Raw genomic sequence first — 13320 nt, 5'->3', positions numbered from 1 at the left:
TGGCTTTAGTTTTGCATTCCGTACACTGACATTTGTAGCCCAGGTCTTGGCGGAGGATATGCAGCATGATTGTTAGATGATAACTGGCAGAACTCAGATGGCAAGTCAAAGCCAGTTGTTACCCATCTTGTAGGTTATGGATGTGCTATGTGTGATGTGACCTTTGTAGTGTGGCCTGCCATGTAATTCCTCAGGGACATTCAATGATCTGTATTGTGAGATGAGCTGTTACAAGTACTGTAGATGTATTGTCTGATTGACTTCTTGTGCCATTTCACATAATGCAGTTCCTAATGTAGATTATTTGCATTTGTCTTCACAGCTGCAAACATGACTCCAGACCAGTTCCGTGAGTTTGAGCGGCGGGCAATGAGATACCAGCACATCCTGCTGGTGGAGTCGGAGTTCAGGAGGATGGCCTGTCGATATCGCCATGAACGGGCCTCCGGGGCATGGAGGGCCTTCCCACAGGGTGGCCCTACTTTGCCCACCACAGCCACCACCAGCACAACCACCACTTCAAGCCAGGTGGCCCCACCCACAGCTGGAACTGTTGTCCCTACATCTGCCAGGCCCCAGCATTGCTACAGGTGCAGGACAGTCCACTGGCCTTGGCTCCACACACACACATAGACCTCCTCCACCGGTACCCAGACTGCCCCAACTCCATCTGTTGACCCTGCAGCCTTCCACGACATGGAACGGAAGATGGACCGTTTGCTGCGTATGTTAAGCCATCTGAGCCGGGATGTGCGCCACATTAACCGGCGGGTGAAGTCGATCAAGAGGACCCTTCGCAGGGCCAACCTCTAGACTTTTTTGATATGGACATGATTCCCTCTCCTCCCTCCTCTTTCCTTGTTCTTATACTTAGTGGGCTTAGTTTTAGGTTAGTATAGGCTGTTAGTTTAGTTAGTGTTAGTGGGTGGGGGGTGGGGGGTCCTGATTGTTTCCATTTTTACTTATTAAATGTGTGGGTGGGAGGGTGGGGGCTATGTTGGGGTTCTTGTGTGTTTAAAAAAAATATATAAAAAAAGAAACTTTACAAAAAAATATATATTTGTTTAGCATAGGATAGTATGTGTTTAGGTTAGTATGTGTTGTCCTCCATGTGTCCCGTCTCATAAGGGGGTTGGGGGAGGATGTTTAGAACATTTTGTTACATGTGATAAGTAAGTTTAGCTTAGGTTAGTTAGGGACAGTTGTGGGTAATGAGTAGTCAGGGTAGATTAGGGTAGGTAAGACTTTTCCCTCAGTTTCCTCTTCTGTGATTAGCATTTAATAAATATTTGGTTAATCCTTAACAGTATGTGTTACATGGTACTTGATCCTGGGCTTGGAATCAGTGTACCTGAATGTTGTTCTATTACATTTGTGTCCTATGCTACAAACAAATCCCAACTGAGCTGTAAGATTGGCAGTTATCCCAGAGCTACCTTGCAAAGTTTCCACCCTTCGTTACAACCACCATTCACAGTTAATATGGATCACAATGTGTTTCTGTTGATAAGTGTGTTTTCTACGTCACAAACAGTGCTTCCAGGCTTGGTATTGGGGGAACAGTTTTAGGTCTGACTGCAGTGTGATGATCAAGGACACCCTTATAAGATGAGTTCTCGTAGGCACTCTAGTATTCTTGTCTTCATGACTCAGATACGTCATTTGTGACACAGTTCAGTATGATTACCTATTTGTATGTAAACTGAGATAGCTTCATTCATGCAGTTTTTGTAGTGTTTGCTTAGATTAGTGTGCACTGTTATATGTGTTAGTATTGCATGGTGACAACATTTTGGGGCCACTATTTGATGACTTAGATATCCCTTGAGGAAGCATTATTCTGTCCAACACAGCATGATGGTGTATGGTTTCTCACTTCATCAGATATGTCCCTCAGGATGGGCAGTGTATGATGCAATCATGGGCACTGTGCAGATTTATCTGACTACATAAGATCAGGACAGTTGTATTGACAAGCTACGTAATTTCACAGTAGGCACATTTCAAGCACATTTCAGTTATCTACTGCACAGTTGATATGTCACATTACCCAGAGACAGATTTGTTCTGTAAGTGCTATTTATTGAAAAGTGCTGTAGTGCTATCTATACATTGTTCATGATTGTGAGTCCATTAGAGTGACATCTTACATTGTGATCCTACACAAGGGGTTATGGAAATGCTTTTGACATGCTGGGGTGATGTTTCAGACACTGCAGAGGGACAGGATTTGCCAATGAGTAGGAGAGAGACAATCACTGGGCAGGCTGACAAGATATACAGTGGTAAGCAGAACAGTCATTAAGTAGAGTTGTTGCAAGACTGGCATGTTACAAAGCGCAGGACCTTGGTAATTGTTGGCCATGTGGCAGGGACTAGTGCTTCCGGGTACTTTTCCGTGAGAAGGTGATCTGTTCCATGTCTTCTTCTTCTGATGGGTGTGTTGCCTCCTCTGTTCTTGGTGGTGGTGGTTGTGAAGGGGCAACACACACCTCAGTGTTAGAAGACGTGGAGTAAGACATCCCGGTCGCTGCTACCTGTGAAGGTCTTAAGGGCAGTACTTCAGCAAGGAGGATCTGCTGGTTCTTGAGAATAGCAGCCACATCACGATGGTAGGCAGCCTGGTCGGCCCTGAGGGGTTCAATGTTGCATTCGTGCATTCGTTGACAGGATTGCTGTTGTAGGTATTGGGTCAACTGTATTACAGCTGTGCGGATTTCCTTCTGGGTTTTTTGCTGTTCCTGCAAGATAGATGTTAGGGCTTGCATAGCTGCTGCCTGATCTGCAGATGACATCATGCACGAACGCACCCCATCTAGGCTGGCTGCCATAGTTTGCATCCCCTACCGAACCTCCTTGGCCAGCTCCTGCTGTACCCCAACTACAGTTCTCTCAAAGCTGGTGCCTGTGTCGTCTGAGTCCTCAGCTGTATTGGAGCTGGCAGGTCTTACAATTGGGGTGGTGGGTGGATCCTCTGCAATGGCTGCTTGTTCTGTGCTCCTTGTGACTGAAGGTAGGGTCTGGAGGGTTTCAAGGACCTTTTGGATAGTCTCCTGGGGAATGTTTATCAGCTCGTCATCCATGTCATCACGGTAATCTGGGACAGGCATATCCACAGGAGATCCATCTTCCTCTGCAATGAAACAGGGTACAATTAGTGTGTCTGTGTTGTGGCATGAGTTATGTGACATGCCTGCCTTGTGATGAATTCACATTGTGATCTTGTTTCGTGTTTATTGTTCCAGCCTTTCAGATGGGCATTCTCCCAGGCCTATGGCCCACCTGCATGTCACATGTATGTTATTAAGTTATTTGACTTGTCGGCATCATCTCTTCTAGGAGTTCGTTTTGGCCAAATAGTGAATTGCCACCTTCTTGTCCTACTCATCCCTCCGTCTACATCCATTCTCATGGTGAGACCTTTCACTGGCTGTGGGTGTTCTGATGGCACTGGCAGCACACTTAACAATCTGGACCTGCCCCAGTATCTGATCTTTCACATCCACTTAAATGTATTTGACATGTAGCATATCCTATGCATAGCATTGTTATGTCACGATATGGATGTTGGCATTGGTAATGTGTACAGCTGATGTTGGGAATGTGTGGTACATTGGATTGCCCTGATAATCGTATCAGTGTCCTATTTCCTCCTCTGACTGTGCAGGTGTATTTCAGTGACCAGTTACACGTGTCCCCCCCTCAATGCTGTTGTCTGAGCAGTATGACATTTGGGATGTTACATTGTGACCCAGGCACAGGATGGACCCTGACATATGCAGCATGGGTATGTCCTTAGTGCTGTGTAGCTCCTATTGTTGTTTACATTGGCTGATGTTTGCAACAACTATGGGCATTGACATTTGACAGTACTGGGGCCTTTGTCTTTTTTCAGGGGATTGTCGAAGTTGTCATCCTCAACGCTCTAATTTAGGTGGGTATGATCCATGGGGATGTTACTGCCATTGGCTACTTGAGCTGCATACAGAGCGGAGGTGGTAGTGGCAACTGTTGTCGCAGTTACATTCCAGTTGTAGGTATGGCTAGAGGTTGTTAAGAGGGCCCTAATTAATGTGGGGGTATGGTGGCTGACGTGTGCCGGGATGTCTGTTTGACGTTGTGCCCTTCCCTCCTGGCGTGGCTTTCCCTTTGCTCCATCGTTGGAATGGCAGCATGCCCCCATGGGACTGTTGTTGGTGTAGTGTAATGGTGTGCCCCAGCTTCTGTCTGTGCAGGCCATGCCCCCATGCCGTGGCCCTTTACCCATGCCACTCCATGTATATGATGACATACATGCAATGTGTAGTAGGTATTCCCCCCCCCCGGTTGCAGTTGACATTAGTGCATTTCAATTCCCCATGCGACTTACCCTGCATGTGCTTTGTCTCCTGGTAGTCTGCGCTGTCCTGTCCTTGAATCCCTGTGATGATCTCCTCAGGGATGATGGCTGCGTCCATCTACTCCATGTGGTCCAGGGCCTCCTGGTGTGCTGGACTCCCACCTCCAGTCTGCAGTGCTGCCTTCCTGTTCCTGGCCATCTTTTCCTTGGTCCTACGCTTGCAGTCATGCCAGCGTTTCTTGCACTCAATGACAGTTCTGCGTACTTCTACCACACTGTTGATCTTGTCAACAATTTGTTGCCATATTGCCTCTCTCCTACTAATTGGCAATTTTGAGGTGACAAACAGTTGGTGCTGGTGTTCCGTCACCTCTTTAACCAGAATTTCCTGCTCCTCTGCACTGAAGCAGCACTTTCTTTTCTTCTTAGAAGTGTCCTGGTTCTTGTGTGGGTCCTCCTGGCTGGTTCCTGGTCTGTTGTCATCTTCCTGGGGTCTGTAGTGGCATCTGGGATCCATTTTGGCTCTCCGCTGGTGAAACGGCAGTGTTTGCGGGGTTTTTTGACGCTATTGTGTCAAAAAACGACGCATATCCGGTTTGCGTGGTCATAAATCGACCCACAGTCATTTCTGTAGCGTTAATGTCGTTTTGCTTTACGACTTGACGCTGCGGTGTGCGTCAAAATAAATGACTCCCACCTGTGGTTTGTGCCGCCGTGCGTCAAAGTATAAATTTGACGCCCTCACGGCGCACCAAAATGGCGTTAGCCGGCGGTAATATTTGTGAAGCAAAACTGATGTTTTTGCGTCAAAAAGTATAAATGTGGCCCTAGGCTCTCAGTCACCAAAGTAATACTGGCACCTGTGTCCCTGTAGGCCTGGGCCTCAACACCATTTATGAAAACTTACTGCCTGTACTTATCCATTGTAAGGGGACAAGCAGCCAGTGTGGCAAGGCCAGTGCCACCAGGTGTGACAGAAACTGCCTTGGGACTGACTACCCCAGTTTCTATGATGGACCCAAAAGTGAACCCAACTACACCCATAGTTTGACTGTTGCCAGCAGTCCCACCACTATTACCACTACTGCTAGGGGCACTAGAGTTTGATGTATTAGTGGTGGTTGGCTCAGGGGCTTTACCTGGGCACGACTTATCACCTGGCCTATGGCCTTTATTTTTACACACATAGCACCAAGGCTTTTTAGTGTGTGTGGATTGTGAAGAAGAGGAAGAAGATGATTTATCCCCACCCCCGAAGACTGTTTAGGATGTGAAGAAGGATCTTTGGTTTTACCTTTATCCCCATGCTTATCCTGACATTTCTCACCATCTTTGTTCTTGCCATCCTTGTCACCACCTGTATGAACTTTTCTTTTCACTCTTGTTCTGACCCATTTGTCTGCCTTCTTTCCCAATTCTTGGGGAGAGGTCAGATCTGAGTCTATCAAGTACTACTGCAACAAATCAGACACACAATTGTTCAAAATATATATCCCAGGATTAGATTATACAGGCTTTCATAGTCAGTCACCTTACTGCAGTGTAACCAACCCTCCAAGGCCTGCACTGAACAGTCTACAAAGTCTGTCCAGTCTTGAGAGGACTCTTTTCTGGCATCTCTGAACTTTATCCTGTATTGTTCAGTGATTAAGCCAAATCCATCTGAGTGCATCCTTCAAAACTTTGTAATTATTAGCATCACTTTCTCTGACAGTAAGGAGCATATCCCTACCCTTACCAGTGAAAGATAGCCACAAGATAGCAGCCCACTGCCTTTGAGGGACCAACTGTACCATACAAGCCCTCTCAAGTTCAGCAAACAACTTGTTAATCTCATCCCCCTCCTTTTAAGGGGGGAATATCTTATGCAGGTTTCGGGAATATTGTTCTCTTACAGGATTGCTATAAAAAACACTGCTGCTGCCACCATGGGGAACTAACCCCAACCTCTGCCTTTCCCTCTATACATGTAGAGATTCCCTGTCTAAGGCCAACTGTTGCTGTCTTAGCTTCAGTCTGGCTTCTTCCAACCTCAGCTTTCTGAGTTCCCTTTTCATAGTGTTTTCCTCAGGGTGGGAGGCTTGGGAATTCTGAGACAGAGATGAGATGTCGGAATTGGCAGAGGTGGACCTGTCTCTAACTGTCTGGATTCTAGTAACCTGGCCTTTTGGAGTGAAAGGTGCCCTACTAGTGTGTGACCCCATCCCACTACCAGTGTCACTAGGAGGCCTGTTAGCTGGCAGGTCTTTGGATGAACCCTTCCCAGCATCCTCAGGGGACTCCTCTGACTCTTGTTGGGTACTCCCCTCCTATACCTCCTGATCCTGGGATGGGCCAGACTGGTTCTGGTCACTTTCTAGGAGAAGGCTAAGGAGAAGATCATTGGTAGGGTTTTTACCAATGCTTAAACCTCTTTCTATGCAGAAACCCCTCAAACTTTTAAAGTTTAAACTACCATAGGTTGCCTGGACAACTGTGGGAGTAAGTTCTACTGCAGACATGATTGTAAGAAAGGGTTTAGGACAGAGAAAAAAAAGTTTAGAAACTTTTGGAGAAAAGAGAAAAAAACTTTTCAAAACTTTTGAAAACTTTTCAGAAACTTTTAAGAAAGTTTATAGAAAGAAAGTCAAACTGTTTAGGTTAACTGTGTACATTAAGTATTTGGAATATGTTTTTTTTACGAAAAGCACCAATGACAAAGTGGTAAAGCAGTTTGTAAGGTTACCCCCTGACGTTTTGCCTTTGCTGATGCCAATTTATGATTTGAAAGTATGCTGAGGCCTGCTAACCAGGCCCCAGCACCAGTGTTCTTTCCCTAACCTGTACCTTTGTCTCCACAATTGGCACACTCTGGCATCCAGGTAAGTCCCTTGTAACTGGTACCCCTGGTACCAAGGGCCCTGATGCCAGGAAAGGTCTCTAAGGGCTGCAGCATGTCTTATGCCACCCGGGGGACCCCTCACTCAGCACAGACACACTGCTTGCCAGTTTGTGTGTGCTGGTGGGGAGAAAATGACTAAGTCGACATGGCACTCCCCTCAGGGTGCCATCTCAACCTCACACTGCCCATGGCATAGATAAGTCACCCCTCTAGCAGGCCTTACAGCCCTAAGACAGGGTACACTATACCATAGGTGAGGGCATAGGTGCATGAGCACTATGCCCCGACAGTGTCTAAGCAAAACCTTAGACATTGTAAATGCAGGGTAGCCTAAGAGTAGGTCTGGGAGTCTGTCAAACACGAACTCCACAGCACCATAATGGCTACACTGAAAACTGGGAAGTTTGGTATCAAACTTCTCAGCACAATAAATGCACACTGATGCCAGTGTACATTTTATTGTGAAATACACACAGAGGGCATCTTAGAGATGTAGACTTCCAGTGTGGGCTGACTAGTTTACCAGCCTGCCACACACCAGACATGTTGCTGGCCACATGGGGAGAGTGCCTTTGTCACTCTGTGGCCAGGAACAAAGCCTGTACTGGGTGGAGGTGCTTCTCACCTCTCCCTGCAGGAACTGTAACACCTGGCGGTGAGCCTCAAAGGCTCACCCCCTTTGTTACAGCGCCACAAGGCATCCCAGCTAGTGGAGATGCCCGCCCCCTCCGGCCACGGCCCCACTTTTGGCAGCAAGGCCAGAGGAGATAATGAGAAAACAAGGAGGAGTCACTGGCCAGTCAGGACAACCCCTAAGGTGTCCTGAGCTGAGGTGACTCTGACTTTTAGATATCCTCCATCTTGCAGATGGAGGATTCCCCTAATAGGATTAGGGATGTCCCCCCCTCCCCTCAGGGAGGAGGCACAAAGAGGGTGTAGCCACCCTCAGGGCTAGTAGCCATTGGCTACTAAACTCCCAGACCAAAACACACCCCTAAATTGAGTATTTGGGGGTCCCCAGAACCAAGCAAGATAGATTCCTGCAACCTGAAGACGAAGAAGGACTGCTGACCTGAAGTCCTGCAGAGAAGACGGAGACACCAACTGCTTTGGCCCCAGCCCTACCGGCCTGTCTCCCCACTTCGAGAAAAACAGCAACAGCTACGCGTCCCCCAGGGTCCAGCGACCTCTGAAGCCTCAGAAGACTACCTTGCATCTGAAAGGACCAAGAACTCCCGAGGACAGCGGCCCTGTTCCACAAAGACTGCAACTTTGCAACAAAGAAGCAACTTTTAAAGACCACACGTTTCCCGCCGGAAGCGTGAGACTTTCCACTCTGCACCCAATGCCCCCGGCTCGACCTACGGAGAACCCACACTACAGGGAGGACTCCCCGGCGACTGCGACGCTGTGAGTAGCCAGAGTTGACACCCCTGAGCCCCCTCAGCGACTGCCTGCTTCAAAGAACCCGACGCCTGGTAAAGACACTGCACCCGCAGCCCCCAGGACCTGAAGGATCCGACCTCCAGTGCAGGAGCGACCCCCAGGTGGCCCTCTCCCTTGCCCAGGTGGTGGCTACCCCGAGGAGCCCCCCCCTTGCCTGCCTGCATCGCTGAAGAGACCCCTGGGTCTCACATTGAAACCTATTGCGAACCCGATGCCTGTTTGCACACTGCACCCGGCCGCCCCCGTGCCGCTGAGGGTGTACTTTCTGTGCTGACTTGTGTCCCCCCCGGTGCCCTACAAAACCCCCCTGGTCTGCCCTCCGAAGTCGCGGGTACTTACCTGCTGGCAGACTGGAACTGGGGCACCCCCTTCTCCATTGAAGCCTATGCATTTTGGGCACTACTTTGACCTCTGCACCTGACCGGCCCTGAGCTGCTGGTGTGGTAACTTTAGGGTTGCCCTGAACCCCCAACGGTGGGCTACCTTGGACCCAACATTGAACCCTGTAAGTGCTTTACTTACCTGAAAAACTAACAAATACTTACCTCCCGCAGGAACTGTTGAATTTTGCAGTGTCCAATTTTAAAATAGCTTATTGCCATTTTTGCCAAAACTGTACATGATATTGTGTTGATTCAAAGTTCCTAAGATACCTGAGTGAAATACCTTTCATTTGAAGTATTACTTGTAAATCTTGAACCTGTGGTTCTTAAAATAAACTAAGAAAAGATACTTTTCTATATAAAAACCTATTGACCTGGAATTGTCTTTGAGTGTGTGTTCTTCATTTATTGCCAGTGTGTGTACAACAAATGCTTAACACTACCCTCCGATAAGCCTACTGCTCGACCACACTACCACAAAATAGAGCATTAGAATGATCTCTTTTTGCCACTATCTTACCTCTAAGGGGAACCCTTGGACTCTGTGCATGCTTTTTCTTACTTTGAAATAGTAACTACAGAGCCAACTTCCTACACAGTTACAAGTACTTATCCCATTGCTGCACCACCAATGCAGGAGGCTGGCCTGGCTTATAGTGGGTACCTGATGGTACTTACACCTTGTGCCATGTCCAGTTATCCCTTATTAGTAGATCAGTAGTGTTCTAGCAGCTTAGGCTTATAGAGGTAGCTATAGCAGAGCAGCTTAGGCTGAACTAAGAGACATGCAAAGCTCCTACTATACCACTTAGCACTATATCATAAGAAACACAATACTCAGAGTTACTAAAAACAAAGGTACTCTATTTTAGTGACAATATGCCAAAAGTATCTCAGAGGATATACTCCCTTAGGAGGTAAGTAAAATACACAAAATATACACCAAAATATACACACAGACCAAAATCAGGTAAGTAAAGAGTTAGAAAAGTAGTGCAAACACTGTAGAATACAATAGGATGCAATAGGCCTAGGGGCAACACAAACCATATACTCCAAAAGTGGAATGCGAACCACGAATGGACCCCAGGCCTAGTGTAGTGTGTAGAGGGTCACTGGGAGTGTAAGAAAACACTAAGGGTGTCCAAGATATCCCACCCCAAGACCTTGAAAAGTAGGAGTAAAGTTACCCTACTACCCCAGAAAGACAGTAAAGTCGAGATAGGGGATTCTGCAAAGACAACAACTGACTGCAAAGCACTGAAGACGGATTCCTAGAACTGAGGACCTGAAAAGGAAGAGGACCAAGTCCAAGAGTCACGCAAGTTGCCAGGGGGGACAGGAGCCCACTAAGCCCCGGATTAAGGTGCAAAAGGGTTGCCTCTGGGTGGAAGAAGCCAAAGATTCTGCAACAACGGAAGCTGCCAGGAACCTATTTGGTCAGAAGATGTCCCACGATGCGCTGGAGGATGCAGAGTTGTTTCCACGCAGAAAGACCACAAACAACCCTTGCTAGCTGCAAGAGTCACAGTTGAAGATAATGGGTGCTGCCCGGGCCCAAGAAGGACCAGGAGGTGGCCCCTTCGAGGAGGAGACAGAGGGGGCGCTCAGCAACAGACAGAGCCCACGCAGAAGCAGGCAGCACCCGCAGAAGCACTTGAACAGGAGTTAAAGAAATCTGAGCATGGCGGTCATCTCAACACAACAAAAGAGTTCAGCCTAAGCTGCTTTGCCATAGCTACCTTCTATCAGCCTAAGCTGCTAGAAACACCTCTGTTCTACTAATAAGGGATAACTGGACCTGGCACAAGGTGTAAGTACCACATGGTACCCACTATAAGCCAGGCCAGCCTCCCACATTGGTGGTGCAGCAGTGGGATAAGTACTTGTAACCACTTTGTCATTTGGGGCTTTTCACAAGAAAATCTTATACCAAATAGTTCAGTATATGTACATTTAACCAAAACAGTTTACTTTTCTATTCTAACACTTACTACTAAGTTTCTGAAAAGTCCTGAAAACTTTTATAAGTTTTCTAAAAGTTTGAAAAAGTTTTTCTCTGTACTTTCAAAAGTTCAAAAACGTTTTCTCTCTCTCTGTCTTAAACCTTTTTCTATCATGGCTTCAGTAGAGGCTACTTCCAAAGATGTTTAGAAATCTTATATAAGTTTAAACTACAAGAGTTTGAGGGGTCTCTGCCTGGATAGAGGTTTAAGCATCGGTAAGAATCCAACAAAAGAGTTTCTCTTTAACCTGCTCTTACAGGATGACCAGAACCAGTCTGGCCCATCCCAGGAAAGTGAGGAAAATGGGGAGGCTTTCCAGTCAGACTCATAGGAGGTCCCTGAAGATGCTGGGGAGGGTTCTTACAAAGTCCTGCCCTCTAGCAGGCCCCCTAGTGCCACTGGTAGTGAGAGAGGTTCACACATTTGTAGGGCATCTTTCACTCCTAAAGGGCAGGTTACTAGGATCCAGCCAGTTAGGGACATGTCTCTCTCTGCCAATTCCCAAATCTCCTCTGTATCCAAACATTCCCAACCCTCCTACCCTGAGGATACCTTAATGGAAAGGGAACTCAGAAAGCTGAGGTTGGAAGAGACCAGACTGAAGCTTAAACAGCAGCAGCTGGCCTTAGACACGGAATCCCTAGATATAGAGAGGGAAAGACAGAGAATGGGGTTAGGTCCCCATGGTGGCAGCAGCAGTATTTCTGATAGCAATCCTGTTAGAGAGCAAGATTCCAGGAATCTGCACAAGATAGTCCCCCCTTACAAGGAGGGGGATGACATTAAGAAGTGGTTTGCTGCACTTGAGAGGACCTGCATAGTACAGTTGGTCCCTCAAAGGCAGTGGGCTGCCATCTTGTGGCTATCTTTCACTGGAAAGGGTAGGGATAGGCTCCTTACTGTCAAAGAAAGAGATGCCAATAATTACAACGTTTTGAACTTTGGCTTAACCACTGAACAATACAGGATTAAGTTCAGAGACACCAGAAAAGAATCCTCTCAAGACTGGACAGATTTTGTTGACTGTTCAGTGAAGGCCTTAGAGTGTAGGTTACATGGCAGTAAAGTTTCTGACTATGAAAGCCTGTATAATCTTATCCTGAGAGAGCATATTCTTAACAATTGTGTGTCTGATTTGTTGCACCAGTACGTGGTAGACTCAGATCTGACCTCTCCCCAAGAATTGGGAAAGAAGGCAGACAAATGGGTCAGAACAAGAGTGAACAGAAAAGTTCATACAGGAGGTGACAAGGATGGCAAGAAGAAAGATGGTGAGAAATCTCAGGATAAGCATGGGGATAAAGGTAAAACTAAAGATCCTTCTTCAAATCCTAAACACTCTTCAGGGGGTGGGGATAAATCATCTTATTCCTCTTATTCACAACCCACACACATTAAAAAGCCTTGGTGCTATGTGTGTAAAAATAAAGGCCATAGGCCAGGTGATAAGTCCTGCCCAGGTAAACCCCCTGAGCCAACCAGCACTAATACATCAAACTCTAGTGGTCCTAGCAGTAGTGGTAATAGAGGTGGGACTGCTGGCAACAGTCAAAATAAGGGTGTAGTTGGATTCACTTATGGGTCCATCATAGAAACTGGGGTAGTCAGTCCCAAGACAGTTTCTGTCACACCTGGTGGCACTGGCCTTGCCACACTGGCTGCTTGTCCCCTTACTATGGATAAGTACAGGCAGACAGTTTCAATAAATTGTGTTGAGGCTCAGGCCTACAGGGACACAGGTGCCAGTATCACTTTGGTGACTGAAAACCTAGTGTCTCCTGAACAGCACATCATTGGACAACAGTACAAGATTATTGGTGTCCATAACTCCACTAAGTTTCTTCCCTTAGCTATAATTCAGTTTAGTTGGGGTGGAGTTACTGCCCCTAAGCAGGTGGTAGTATCACCTAGCTTACCTGTAGACTGTCTCTTAGGTAATTACCGAGAGGCCTTAGGTTGGGCTGAGGTAGAGTTTAATACCCATGCAGCCATGCTGGGTATCCCTGAGGAATTGCTTCCTCTCATTTCAGCTGAAATTAAAAAGCAAAGGAGAGAAAATAAACTGAAAACTCAGGATCCTTCTTCAACAACAGGTAAAAAGCGCATCAAAGTATCCCCTACCCAACCTGCCATTCAGGATACCATTCCTGTGGTGGGAGAAACCTCTCCTGGGTTGACACCTGAGTAGTATAAGGGGATACCTTCCATCAAACTATTTTGACAGGTGCCACGCCCCGTGATGACGTGAGCAGTGACATAAGCAGT

Source organism: Pleurodeles waltl, chromosome 1_1 (genome assembly GCF_031143425.1).
Source record: "Pleurodeles waltl isolate 20211129_DDA chromosome 1_1, aPleWal1.hap1.20221129, whole genome shotgun sequence".
Taxonomy (NCBI): domain Eukaryota; kingdom Metazoa; phylum Chordata; class Amphibia; order Caudata; family Salamandridae; genus Pleurodeles; species Pleurodeles waltl.
This window is presented reverse-complemented; position numbering follows the sequence as displayed.